General features: G+C 45.0%; 1 protein-coding gene across 3 annotated transcripts in view; it reads right to left on the reverse strand.

Moving 5' to 3' along the window:
* fars2 (phenylalanyl-tRNA synthetase 2, mitochondrial) overlaps positions 1-14,196 on the reverse strand; it is a 134,602-nt gene that overhangs the window by 26,010 nt on the left and 94,396 nt on the right. The window lies entirely within an intron of this gene.

The raw sequence follows: 14,196 nt of genomic DNA on the forward strand, positions 1-14,196 counted from the left end.
ATGAAGTAAATTATGTTCCACACATCGATTCCACGGGAGGGCAGGGCCAGAAAGCTGCGCCGCGTGAGCGCCGTGATTGATGAGAGATTACTTCTCGCGCTTTTAAAGACAAACCCTGAGCTGCGTTTTCAGAGCGAGCCTTTCATGTGGCTAATTTCCTTTGTTGAATTTAATTTAATGCTTCCAGCGCTCGCAGGCGCCTCACAAAATAAACAACGGTTTCGAGAAACAGCAACACTTTCACAGCTCGGTCCTAAAACTACAACTGCAGCACGTACGCGAACGACGCACACGTGTGGGAGGGTTGATTCCATGTTAGCTGATCCCTGGACAGCTGAGCTCACCTCGCTCGCTGCTTCTCCTCTAATTTAAACCCAGTCCAGAGTCACAGTCAAGAACCTGTGTCTCGTCCAAACTGTCAGCTCTGTGTGAAATCACGACTTTGTGTGAAAACGGAGGAAATAACCGTGGAGCCGGCGTGGAAACAACAGGAGAAGCTGCTGATGTTGACCTGGAAATATCAGAGTTTTAATAACAGCCTGGTTTCTTTGTCTCACTGACACCGGCTGCTCCAGCTGCTGAGCACAGTCAGCATCAAATGAAAGCTCAGCTGCTGATTAAAGAACAGTCGGAAAATCCTGCATCCAATCAAGCGACTGATGCTGCAGGTAAATTATTTTTAATCAGGTTTTGATTCTTTCAGAAGAGTTTCCCCTCTGTGAAGCTGAAGACACATTTATGGACTGAAAATATGTTAATAATTGTGTTCGGGGACACTTTTATTTAGTCCTGCTTCCAGCGTGAGGGGGGGGGGGGGGAGGCCGGACCCCTGTGGGAGCGTCCCGACTGACCGCTTAATGCATCGTGCAGAGGTGCAGTGAGGGGAGAGGGGCGGAGATGGCGGCCCCTGTCCCTCTCCGTCAGGCTGATTGGTTTTGGGAATAGAAAACAATCCTGCATAATTCAGTGGCAGCTCTCTCTCTCCCCCCGTTTCCCCCCACAGGTAATGGCACTCGCTCTACCGCTCCCCCCTCCCATCCTCCTTTTTGTCATCCGTCTCCTCCCCCTCTCCCTCCCTCTGAGGCGTCACTCTCCTTCCTCCTTCATCTTTTTTGGGGAGAGTGTTCGTCTCTCTGTTAAATCATTGATGGAGCTGTGGTGGGTGGTTGCCTCTCCGTCTCCTGCTGAGCCGGCAGAGAGGGAGAGGCAGCGATGACAGGATGACAGGTGGAGGGAGAGGATGGTGTACGGAGCGCTCTGCACTCCAGCTACTCTTTGCTTCAGCCGTCAGTGTCAGCCAGCGCTCTCACGTCCATTTGCGACAGATTTACAGTCCAAACCGACGCTTTTTAGTAGCAGCCAGCTGTTAACCCTCCACCCACCTCCACCCACCTCTGAAACCTGTTTACTGAACTTTACAGTGTGAGCTGTGAGAAAATCAGCCTTTCAGACCTTTAAATAAAGTCACTGCTGCTCTGGACCTTTTACTTGCTCATCTACTCGTCTACGCCTGCACAGGTACAATAACAGTCGTCACCATCGTCAGGCTCAGGATCACTTTAACACGTGATAAACAGGCGTGTTTGAGAAACACGTTTTCCTTTTATTTAAGTCTGTTTCTCTGCTTCTTTGCAGCTCTTCTGTTACAAGATCTCCATTTAGAGAATAAACGTGAGCCTCACCCCAACATCGATGGATCGTTGATGTCCCCGTGGATTTAAGAAGGTTAGTTCAAGTTTTCTTGCGCTCTCGAATGGCACCTAAAGATGGCGCTGCTTTACCTGTTGCATTGAGCTGGACTGTAGACAAATCAGATGTCTCCGTGGCCGTGACCCGTGAGGTCACCGGGTCTGGACCCCAGTATTTGTTTTCCAAAACAAGGCAGTCAAAACTGACCCAAATCAATATTTAACGATCTGAAACACACAATAACTGTGTGAGAGAAACTGAAGCCATAACAAACCTGTTACCATTGTGATCCATCACAGACACATATCTGATAGTTAGAGCTCAGCAACATCCAGAACTGGGGCTCAGACCTCACAGGAATCTCTACCATTCGGAAATATACAGGAAGTGCGCCTGTAACATGTGGAATATGGATCATTGGGATCTGTTGGACTGATGATGGCTGCATGGAAACATATTGATCCACTTCATGTTCAACTCACATGGACTTCGAGCCGGGAGACTGGCCTCGGAGTCCACCTGGAAACATATTTTAGCCTAAGTTTAGTTTTCACTGTTTTGTTTTGTTTGCATTATAAAAATATTCACTGAGCTCTCAGGCTCACGGGTGATGGAGAGCTGGACTGCAGGAGGTGTTGTGGTTAACAGAGAGCTGCTGAAAGGCAAAGCTCTGAGTTACTGGTGGACCTCGGTGTTCCTGCCTTCACCTGTGGACACAAACTCCGGAGCGAAAGAACGAGTCGTGGATACAAACAGTCAAACACATTTCCTCTGCAGGGTGTGTGAGCTCAGAGCAGAGACACGGCTCCTTCACAGGATGTGTGTGATCTGATCAGGGTTTTCCAGCCAAGTGCAACATCATCATCATCAGGAGGAACTAGGAAGTGTCCTTTGGTGAAAAAGGATGCTGGAATTCCCGGCTGAGCCTGCTGAGACAATGATGGGGAGAGTAGGGCGTTTTCACAGCACTGCCGCTCCGACTAAAGCAGGAGATTACTCCACAGCATCTGTCTAAACTACCACAGTCAATCTTCACCTCACCCGCCTCCTCTCCCTCTCTCCCCTGAGTGTGGAGGGGGAGGGGACTGTCAACTTGACTGACAGCTCTGTCGGCTTATCAAATTGGTCCCGGCCCGGTCGCGGCTGACAGTGTTACCGGCCGATAAATGCAGATTTGTGGGGGATCATAGCGAGCCATCAGCTTTGATTTGCTACTACACGAGACGTTTATGGCGCAGGAGAGAGAGAGCTCTGTTTCCTCTCCCCTCGCTCTCTCATTCGATTAACTTTGGAGGAGAAATATATTTGAGAGGCTGCAGTTTCCGGCAGCTTTAGTGGGTTTTAGATCAATTTGCAGCCATAATGCACATTATGGTTTGTTTGGAGATGAGTCTCACATCAACACTCGTCCAGACTGCAGTGGCCACTTATGAAGTCAGACTTTGAACAGCAGTGACTGCACTTTCCCCCGATTTCAAAGGTACTGAGCAAAAACACGAGCACCTAAGTGATGATTAAACATCCACAGCAATGATCAATAATGAATCCATAAGTGTTTGCAGTTTCTTTGTGTAATACAAACAAATAGAAACTGACATCAAACCTCAGGATCTAAGGACTTAGTATAGAAAATGTGGCGTAAATTAATATTTACATTTTAAATTCTAACCGCTCTGAGAATCTCTACGTTTCGTGGTGGACGGGTTTGTGTGTCCGGGGGGTCCCAGGGGTTATGTTGTCCGGGGGGGGGGGGACAACATAACCCCAAAGGGGGGCCTTTGGAGACCCCATCAGGGTCTCCAAAGGCAAACTGGTCCTGGGTGAGGGACCAGACAAAGAACGATTCAAAAGACCGCTATCGGGGGTTATCGAGACCCCGCCCTGGGTAGGGTGCCCGAGAGCGTCTGGTGGCCGTGCCTTGGTCCATGGGGCTCAGCCTGAAAAAGGGGCATGAGTCCGTCCTCCTATAGGCCCACCACCCACAGGAGGCGACGCAGGGGTTGGTGCAAAGTGTGTCGGGTGGCAGCCAGGAGGGAGGCGCTGTCAGACCGATCCCCGGCTACCGAGACTGAATTTTAAATTTAAAAGAAAAATAATTAATACAGTGGTCCCTCGCTATGACACAGTTCGCCTTTCGCGGCCTCGCTGTTTCGTGGATTGTTTTTGTGCATGAATGCGAAATGCGTTCAGCTTGTCAAATTTACATAAATCTTCGATCCCAGCAGTGTGACTCTGAAGTGCTGTATGTTTGTAAGTTTATCCCCAACAAACACAACAATGTGGATGACACGTCGTCACCTGCGGGTGTCTTTGGTTTCATTCTCTAATACTGGACTTATTTTTCTACGAAGGTTTGAACTTTGTGTTTAAACAAGAGAGAAAAGTGTGAAAATATTCACGCCTGTCTGAGGAAAGTGTATAAGTGTGTAGTGAGGGTTTAACTGCCTTAAAACATCTATAATAATTGTAAAAAATAAAGTTGGCTACTTTGCGGATTTCACCTATCGTGGGTTATTTTTTTTTTCATTTCATTTCATTCATTTTATTCATTTATAAAGCACATTTAATAACAACAGGGCATTGACCAAAGTGCTGTACAACACAACAATTAAACAGTGACATTAACAACAACAACTGATAAAAATTAAAACAGATTAGGATAAAAGAATTGGTAACTCTCCTACTGTTTCGAAAGCCAGAGTAAAAAAATATGTTTTAAGATGCGATTTAAAAAGAGTAACAGTTGGGGCCTTTCTAATTTGGAGAGGTAGATCGTTCCACATTTTCGGTGCCACAACTGCAAATGCCCGATCTCCTCTATGAACCATCCTAGACTTATGTAAAGTAAGGAGTAGGTCTTCACTTGATCGAAGGGCTCTAGAGGGCATATACAGCTGCACAAGGTCAGACAAATAGTCCGGTGCCTGGCCATTTAGCACTTTATAGGTTAAAAGTAAGATTTTGAATTTAATTCTAAAACGCACTGGAAGCCAATGAAGGGAAGCAAGCACCGGAGTAATATGTTGGTGTTTCTTCACACGAGTCAAAAGGCGAGCTGCAGCATTCTGTACAAGTTGGAGCCGGGCCAAGCTGGACTGACTGACACCCACATACAGTGAATTGCAGTGATCCAGTTGAGATAAAACAAACGCATGAATTGCTCGTTCCAAGTTTCTAAAGGATAGAAAAGATCTCACTTTGGATAGGAGCCTTAATTTAAAAAAGGACCGCTGGACAACTGAATTAATTTGTTTCTCAAATGTAAGTTTGCTATCCAAGAGAACCCCCAGGTTTTTTACATGCGTTTTAACAGCACATGCTAGGTTACATAAGTCCAAATCTGGGGCATTGAAATTACAGCTTGGTCCAAAAATAATTACCTCAGTTTTTTCCTCGTTGAAGGTAAGAAAGTTTGAGGCCATCCAGGTTTTAACTTCGTCGAGACATTTGACTAACGATTCCATGGGCGTAGAGGTGTTTCTATTAAACTGAAGATAAATCTGGGTGTCATCGGCATATGAGTGAAAGCAGATGTTATGTTTCCTAAAGATTAGGCCTAGGGGTAACATATAGATTGAAAAAAGAATTGGGCCTAATACGGATCCCTGCGGAACACCACAAGTAAAAGGAGCTGGGGAGGAAATAAAATCATCAAGGCTCACGGAAAAAGTCCTCTTGGAGAGGTACGACCTAAACCATTCCAAGGGGATACCTTTGATACCACATTGCTCCAAACGGGAGATCAGAATGCTGTGGTCAACAGTATCAAAGGCTGCAGTTAAGTCTAGGAGCAGGAGCATGGCTGGGTCTCCTGAGTCAGTGATTAATAAAATATCATTAAGTATTTTTAAGAGGGCAGTTTCTGTGCTGTGGTGGGTGTTGAAGCCCGACTGGAACTTCTCAAAAATGTTATGACTGTTTAGAAAGGATTGTAGCTGCTCAAATACAATCCTTTCTAGCATTTTTGACAGAAACGGTAGCTTGGAGACAGGTCTAAAATTAGCAAGAACAGAAGAATCAAGATTCGGTTTTTTAAGTACTGGCTGCACTACAGCGTGCTTGTATCCAGTTGGTACTACTCCAGTGCTGAGACTGCTATTAAAAATAGTTAAAATGTCAGGACCGACTACCTTAATAATCTTTTTTAGAAAATGGGTCGGGACTCCATCTAAGGGGCAGGATGATGTCTTTATGCTATGACAAAGCTCTTCTACCTGGTTAAGACATACAGCCTCAAACTGGTCAAAAGCAGTTGAGGGGGTAAATGTTAATGAGACGTTATACAGCGATGGGATAGTTGTAGATCGAAGCCTTTCTATCTTATTAATAAAAAACTGCAAGAATCTATCGCAAGTTTCAATGGAGCTATCTATATGGAAAGCGGGGGAGGTATTCAAGACCGATTCAATAACTGAGAAAAGAGTTCGGGGGTTATTAGAATTGGTCTCAATAATGCTTGCGAGAAACTTAGATTTTTCGGCTTTTACGATGACTTGATATCTAGATAGGCTCTCTCAGCAGCAGGAAAGAGACTTGTAACTTATCTTTTTTCCATTTTCGTTCGGCCTTCCTGCACTGTCGCCTAGCTGATCGAGTTGAGTCATTTATCCACGGGTCTGAGTAAGCTGTTGATCGCACTAATTTAAATGGAGCGATCTCATCAAGAATAGTCTTACATTTATTATTAAAATTCAAATCCATCTGCTCAATGCCATCACCAAGAGGAGAATTCGACAGTCCTTCAAAGGCGGTGGAAAACTGTTCTGTGGAAGTTGGTTTAAAAACACGATACCGTCGTGTTGTGGATGTAGGTTTAAGATGGCAATGAGATAAAAGTATATTAAACACTAATGGACAGTGGTCGGAAAAGATTGCATCACTTATTTCCAAATTAAAAATTGGTAATCCAAAAGACAACACGAGGTCCAACGTGTGGCCCTGTACATGTGTTGGATCCAGTACATGCTGGATGAGGCTAAAAGAGTCAATCAAATTTAAAAAATCTTTAACCAGCTGATTGTGGGGGCAGCATACATGGATATTGAAATCACCTACTATTAGAATTTGATCATAACTCGGGGTGATTCCTGCTAAAAAAGTAGAAAAATCTCGAATAAAATCTTTGTTATATTTTGGAGGTCTGTATATTACTCCAACAAGTGTTAGGCGTGGGTTCCCCATTTCAAAAAGTAGAATTTCGAAGCTTGAGTAGAAGTCTGTTGAAAGTTGTTTATATGTTAGTCTCTTCTTGAGGACAGCCGCAACTCCGCCTCCGCGTTTGCCCATCCTCGGCAGATTTAAATAATCACAATCAGGAGGTAGAAGTTTAGTAAAACAATTGAGCTCACCTGGTCTAAGCCAAGTTTCCGTTAGGAGCATCAGATCCAAATCGCGGTGAGTAAAAAAGTCCTTTAGAATAAAGGTTTTGTTAGCTAACGAGCGGACATTAGCAAGGCTAATCCTTAGTGAAGTCGAAGGCTTAGTAATGGAAATAGGAGCCCGTTGAAGCGTCTGCAGGTTCTGGAAATTTACTCCTCTCCGACGATATCGCGGAGGTCGCAGGCGTGGGTTTATTGTAGTAATCCCAGCGACAGGAACCAAACAGGGGTAGATCATAGTCGGGGAGGTCCAGTATTTGACGTAGTCAGATCTGGCCGCCTCAAAGTATTGATCATTCCCGGGACGTAAGAAGGCAGCCTTCAGTCTCACCAGTCGACCGCTTCGTCTTCCCCGGCGCCGGCGGCGCCTGGTTGGTTGGGGTAGCTTCGAAGCAAAGCAAAGGCAGGCTGGGACAGAAACGCCGGGCAGAAACGGTGGAGGGAGAAATTTCTGATTTCCATAGTTCCAGCAGGATTCACGTCTCAAACAAGGTAATCTTAAATCTAAAAGCGTTTGGCGATCATAAACACGCAGAGAGTTAGCATCTTTTGAAGCTAGTAAAACAAAGGCAAACAATAATACTGGGAGGGACAGACGGCTGGCCGTGAACACTGGCGCCATCTTGATGCACCAGATTTTTTTCATCCATTTATTAACGTTCCTATTTAAGTTTTAATTTTATTAATATATAATTTTAATTTTACACTCATTTCTGTATTTCTACAAAATAAACACAACAAAGTTTAAAAATCATATCTATCTAATAGACTCCAATTTGTGCATGTAAATGGAGAGTCCTCTTCACACACTGAGGTTAATTATGGAGTTCCACAGGGTTCAGTGCTAGGACCAATTCTGTTTACATTATACATGCTTCCCTTAGGCAGCATCATTAGAAGACATAGCATACATTTTCACTGCTATGCAGATGACACCCAGCTCTATCTGTCCATGAAGCCAGATAACACACACCAATGAGTTAAACTGCAGGAATGTCTTAAAGACATAAAGACCTGGATGGCCGCTAACTTTGTGCTTCTTCATTCAGATCAAACTGAGGTTATTGTACTCGGCCCTGAAAATCTTAGAAATATGGTATCTAAGCAGATTCTTACTCTGGATGGCATTACCTTGGCCTCCAGTACCTGCCTCTGGTTTCTTCCTATTAAGCGGGAGTTCTTCCTCCCCAATGATTGTATGATGTTGGGGTCTTCTCTTTGACATTGTGGGGTCTTTGCTTTAAAATCTATAAAAAGCTTCAGACCAATGTTGTTGTGAAGCAATGACAGATAAATGAAATTTAACTGAAAAAGAAATAAAAGAAAAATTGGATAAAAAGAAATAAAGGTAAATAAACATTTGCATTAAGTGTGTACAACAGAATTACTAATTACTAATGTAATATTTTAAATATTAGGCGCATTAAACAGCACTTTAAGTCTAATAATGAAAGGATGTGTGTTCATATCCTCACACTGGAATATCCTGCAATGGTTTATCCTCTCACATCTGTGATGTACAACCAGCCTTTCTGTCATCTTAAACGTTCATACGCTCCTATAAACGTGTAAAGTGTGCTCAGGTGGGTTCAGGGTAGCTGCTGATCAGTGTCTGCTCCTCTTGTAAATATAGAGTCAGTAAAAGTAAAGCTCCTCCTGGGAGAGTCGACCCTGTCAGCTCAGCGTCACACACATTTATTGTAAATCACTGCGACAGACGAGCATCGATCAGCGGGGGCACTTTTAAACGCCGATTGGTTTGAGGTGACGCAGGCGGAGACGGCGGCGCGGCGGGGTTAAAGCGAGTCTCTGACGGCCGGTTCGTGTTTCTGACGAGAACAGTCTCGGCTTCTTCATCACTTTTTCTGGATCCAGTTCGGGCTGTTAGCAAAATTTAATATGCTGACTAATGACAGCCGAGCGATCTGTCACAGCAGGGAGAGCAGAGAGGGAGGGAGCCGGGGTTGGAAAGGGTGAACACGTTAACACGGAATAAATGTTCAGTTTGTCTTTCGGAGACTTTACTCTGGGAAAAGAATAAAAGCTCAATAAATCACCGAACGTCTGGGAGCAAACAGGATTAATCTGACGGCTCAGGTTTTCCACCTTTGCATCCAAATTTAGCTTTTCCCTCTTCTGGGACATCTTTCTATCCATTCACACACACCTGCAGTGCTTTGATCATCAGTATCATTAATGCACCTGTACAGGTGTGAGGGCTGAGGGCGCAGACAGACTTCAGGTGTTTTTGATGGCTGAACTTAAACAAAGGCACAAAAGTTGTTTGTGGATGTTGAAATATGGAAATGATCCTGTATCCATCTGATGATGTGAGAAACATCTGAGCGGCAGATTCATCCAATCATCGTCAGGCTCGGCAGCTGTGTTGGTCGCCGTCTTTGACACCTCGCCGTCTTTGACACCTCGCCGTCTTCCTCACGTGTCTGATGCACGATGATGTCATGGGTTAACGCCGTAGCTGTCGACTCCGAGCACAGAAGTGAGATTTTTAATGCTGCGTTCACCGTCCAGCCAAACGGAGGCGATCAGTCTGTGCAGCGTCACTCACATCCTGACAGCGTGCAGAGGCTGAGAAGATGACATGTGGTAGCATCATGTGACACCAGGAAGCCGATGTGTTTGGTATTCAGAGTACATCAATCATACTGGAAAAGTCCATCCGTGGACTGTGTGACCTACGATGACACACCGATGAACGTGTTTGTCTGAAATCTGCATCATTGGAGGTAAAACCCTGAAACACTTTTTTAAATCACTACCAATCAACTTTCTTTAAATGGAAACTCAGCTGATCGTTTAAACTAATTTAAATGTTTCTATTTGTCACCAGTGAGCTGTAATTATTATAAACTATAAACACACACTGGAGGAAAATGTCCGAGTCCTTCCTGGTGATTTTTAAACGTCGGGCGGTAAAGCCGCTGTCCACATACTTTTGGATTGTCTCCTTAAATTAGTGCTGCACGAAACACCTGCATTGCACCTTTCCTCCTCCCTAACCTCCCCCCTCTCCCCCACACGCTGTCATTTTCTCTGCTGATGGCTCACACTCGTGTCTCCCGTCTCCACCCGTAGACGCTGTGGTCGCCGGCCTCGCAGCCTAATGAAGATGATGATGATGATGATGATGGTGGTGAAGGGAAAGTTTCACGCTCTTAGTTGCAGTTATCAGCTCGTTGATTAGTGCTGCATAAAACACCTGCATTGCACCTGTTTTTCCCCCAAAACCTCTTCCTGCCGCTCGCTCCCTTTGTCTCCCAGCCTCACTCTGACTCCGCTCACTTTATCTGCCTGTCCCACACAGGAGCCCCAGCTCCTTCAAAATAAAAGCTTTTCTCTAGAAAATCCTTGACTTGTGTGCTACACCTTCATTTTCTGGATTATTTAAGGAAACGTGCATCAGTGACCACCAGGACAACTTTCACAGTCGACTCAAACTCCCGCACTAACGAGCTCCAACAGTTTCAGCTCCTCCTGATTATTCCCGGGAAAACGAGGGCAGCATACTGAAAAGGTTTGTTTGATTTTTGCCAAATTCAGCTCCGACTCTGGGAAAAATATTGTGAGAGTGAAGCTGCACAGATGATCATTTTTCAGATAAGAAAGAAAATGTATATAGAAACCAGCCAATGGGAGAGTCTGTAGGCAAACAGAGACCACTTTCCCTGGAAACTTGATTGTTAGTATAACTAGCAGGGGTGTTGGATTAGTGTGGTGAGCAGCGGCCAATAATAGTGAAGTAAAGTCAAAATGAAAGTCTCCAACGATCTCGCGATGCCGACTGCGTTACAGCAGCTTTGTTTGGGCCGAGCTTGGATTCATGGACACTTTATTTCAGTCCACACCTGAAGTGGAAACGCTCTCAGCAGAAAACCCGCCCACGGAAATGTGAGGCCTCGATCACCAGGCCTACAGACGAGGACCCCAGAGACACCAGTTGGCGAGGTTTTGCAGACAAGTTGGCGTCTCCGTGCAAACTGCAGGCGACAGCATCAAAGCTAACACAGGGATGTTTCTGGTGCAGCCTTCTGTTCCAGCAACCATACACCAACTGGTTGGGAATCATTTTTCCTAGCAACTAGTGGTTGTTGGGAGGTTGCAAACCAGTCTCTGTGCCTGTCAGGGTTTGGTGTGCTTCAGCCACCTGCTGAACACACACATTTTTACACCCAAGAAGTTATTTCTCACGTGCAGTCATACACCTGGAGGCTGGTGAGCCGGTCAGCAGTGGTGGAAGTAGACGGGGCTAGCAGGTTAGCAGCAACTTGTTTTGGAAATAACAGCGAGGACATCGCTGATTATAGATTTCTTCCAGACTGGTTAACGTCCACACCGGTGTAGATGTTAATTCACGTGTGAAAAAGAAGAAAAGATTTCTACAGTTTCTTTCTCAAAGCTGTCGTCTGCACGTCTGCCGTGGAGGTTAAACAAACCTGGATGCTGCAGCTAATTAAAACGCTTCATCTATTTGCAGCGCTCCAGCAAAGGTCAGCTCTTCTGGACGTTTTGGCACCAAATGTTCGGATCTGTCTGTGAAAGTTCACTGCAGCTGTAAGTTAATCCACTGTCTGCAGCGATTTAGCTGAACTCTGAAATCTTACTCTGAAACGCTGCTCTGGCTTCAGCTTTGGGCCTCTCACCTCTCTGCCCATTAGCTGCAACGCAAGAGTCACTGGGTATTAATGTAAGGGTGTGTCTGTGTGTGTGTGTGTGTGTCTGTGTGTGTGTGTGTGTGTGTGCGCGCGCTCTGTGGGGGAAAAGGTCGCTATTTAAAAGACATTAAAATGCTGAAAGATGAATAGTGTAGGACATTTTTACGCACTGCAGGGCCCTCGCTGCACACACACCAACACAAGATCGGGCGAGCGTGTGTGTGTGTTACAGTGATGTGGATTAGGAGTTCTCAGCCATAGGTACCAACCTCCCACTGCTGCCCTTTACACACAAACACACACACACACACACACACACACACGTACTTCCTAAAAAATGAGATGTCAACAGCAGGCACTGCAGACTCGAAGGTGCACGCCAAGGACAGCTGTGTGTGTGTGTGTGCGTTTGTGTGTGTGTGTGTGTGTGAATTTGTCTGTGCGTGTGTGTGTGAATTTGTGTGTGTGTGAGTTTGTCTGTGCGTGTGTGAATTTGTGTGTGTGTGAGTGTGTGTGAGTTTGTGTGTGTGTGTGTGTGAATTTGTCTGTGCGTGTGTGAATTTGTGTGTGTGTGTGTGTGTGTGAGTTTGTGTGTGTGTGTGTGTGAATTTGTCTGTGCGTGTGTGTGTGAGTTTGTCTGTGCGTGTGTGTGTGAGTTTGTCTGTGCGTGTGTGTGTGAGTTTGTGTGTGTGTGAGTTTGTGTGTGTGTGAGTTTGTGTGTGTGTGTAGAACCGATGACTCTGCCATCAGTCACCGGCCTTCAGCAGCACCAGGATGACCTTTGCTCCTGTTTCTCTGCTTTTGTTACTTTTTCCTTTTTATTTTCTGTTTTTTTTTTCCTGCAGTTTTTGTTTTTCCATCATTGGTTTCTGATCCTATATTTACTTTACGATAAGTACTTTACTGCTGACTCTAAGCCTCTGCGGTGTAGAGGCTCTATAGTCCCTCTGGGCCACGCCGTACAGGTTCTGATAGTAACTCCACAGACTGTAAATAAAAGATGTAGCCCATTGGTTTGTGGCTTCTGAGTGTTTTGAAAAGGCCGTGATGAGTGAGGGGCAGATATGACTGATTTCACTCTAATGGGACCAAGTTTAAAACATGAACTTGGCTTTGGATTCACAAAGAGCACAAACTCATGGCTGTGACCATGAACTCATCACGAGGTCATAAAGTTAGGGCTATTTTTCCATGCATGTTTGTACATTCGCACCCTGCTGGCCAGTAAATGCAATGCAGGTTTGAAGCACTTCTGCCTTAGCGTCACCTGCATCAGTTCCATGTAACAGAGTCTATGGGAGCATCACAGCGGTGCAGTGGTAAGCCCTTTGTCTGGGCTGTAGGTGTGAATGTGAGCGTGAACCTGTCCAGGTGTAACCTCACCTCGTACCATGTGATCGCTGTGATAGGCTCCAGCCCCCTGATTTGGATAGGCAGTTAAAGATGAATGAACAGTGAATAGGAACTACCCACTTATTGGTTTGCACTTTTAGCACAATGCTAACATGATGCATTAGCCAGCTAGCAGTTAGCATAAAAATAACTGGACTACAACCACAGCAAGAAGCGGCAGGATGCTGTTTGCTTGGTGTATTTTGTGCATTTCATGATAAGAGATGTGCAGTTAAAAGCACCTTTTGCACTCCTTTGAGTTTTAAAATATTATTATTATTTTCCTTTCCAGTCACCTTTCTCACTCACTATGTGTTAACAGACTCTCTGCATTGAATCATATCTGTTATTAATCTCTGTCTCTCTTCCACAGCATGTCTTTATCCTGTCTTCCTTCTCTCACCCCAACCAATCACAGCAGATGGCCCCGCCCCTCCCTGAGCCTGGTTCTGCTGGAGGTTTCTTCCTGTCAAAAGGGAGTTTTTCCTTCCCACTGTCGCCAAAGTGCTTGCTCATAGGGGGTCATATGATTGTTGGGTTTTTCTCTGTATCTATGAAGCGCCTTGAGGTGACTTTTGTTGTGATTTGGCGCTATATAAATAAAATTGAATTGAATTATTATATAAGGAGCTACTAAACTCAGAGTGGACTGCAGCTCTTGATGCCAGCTAGCTTAGAAACCCGACTAAAGCTCAGAGCTAGCATCACAGTAAGAGGCTTTAATGCTAAAATGGCATATCAATAATGGCATAGTAATTCTTTGATAGTCTCTATCTGTGGTAAATACAGATCTGCTCCACCAGCAAATACCCTCAAATATTTGTTATATCACAAATGAACCAAAGCAACACAAGCACTGAGTTCATCGAAGCTCCTGGTCCCTCAAAACCAAACAGCTTGTTAATCACTCTCAACCTGGGCTATCAATAAAGACAGTCACCCCAACCGTCGCTGATGTTTGCTTAATCACAGGGTGTACCAGCAGCACTCTGAGCAGGAGGAGGGAATTTAGCATCATAATGACCTGTGCAAAAAGAGCCAGCAGTTACTGACCCTCAGTGGTA

Source organism: Perissodus microlepis, chromosome 9 (assembly GCF_051167445.1).
Source record: "Perissodus microlepis isolate ML-2025 ecotype Zambia chromosome 9, ASM5116744v1, whole genome shotgun sequence".
Classification (NCBI taxonomy): domain Eukaryota; kingdom Metazoa; phylum Chordata; class Actinopteri; order Cichliformes; family Cichlidae; genus Perissodus; species Perissodus microlepis.